Raw genomic sequence first — 748 nt, 5'->3', positions numbered from 1 at the left:
CTGCTGCTCCAGGCGGCCGCGGAGGGGAACGGCCTACGAGAGAGAGGACGGGGAACTGCTGCTCAGTACCTTTGACTTTTGGCATTTCCACAGCACTTTCATGTCCTGAACTGCGGTCGCTTGACCCTTGGGGCAGCTGATAGCGCCGTGTGACGCGGGGGCTGTCGCGGCCGTGACTCAGTGCCTCGTGTCGGCCCCATCTGCTGACTGCCCACCCGCACCCCAAGAGCGGCCTTTCCCCGGCTGTGCTGTGACCCGACCCCAGAGCGCAGTGCCTGCAGTTAGCACTCTCAGCACGCGGGGTTTAATTCATCTCTGGGCGCAGCACCCCATCCCAAACCCCATCCGTGACATGAGATGGGCTCTGCCACAGCCTCATTCACGGCCTCGCTGCAAAGCAGAGCGGTGGCACGCAGCCCGACACCAGGCACGCAGATGCTCGCTGCACTGCGGGGTTCACTGTAGCATATTTGCATAGGGAAAGGCCGTGTCAGCCCTCGGCAGGCAGCACCGTCCCAGCCTCAGCCCGCTGCCGGCTGCAGCGCTGATAGAACGCTTTTGCAGGCCAAGTGCAAGGGCTCTGGAAAAAATAAATAAATCTGAAAGTAGCAGACTCAAGCATCTCTGAGCCATGACTGTGTGCCACACAGTGCGCTCAGCTGACCGGACATGCTGGAGTCATCGCTCTGAGCGGATGAGGATGGGGCTGGTTTGTGCAATTCGTGATAACAGCATTTTGCAAACATGA

Source organism: Meleagris gallopavo, chromosome 12 (genome assembly GCF_000146605.3).
Source record: "Meleagris gallopavo isolate NT-WF06-2002-E0010 breed Aviagen turkey brand Nicholas breeding stock chromosome 12, Turkey_5.1, whole genome shotgun sequence".
NCBI classification, from domain to species: Eukaryota; Metazoa; Chordata; class Aves; order Galliformes; family Phasianidae; genus Meleagris; species Meleagris gallopavo.
Note: the sequence above shows the minus strand (reverse complement) of the source record.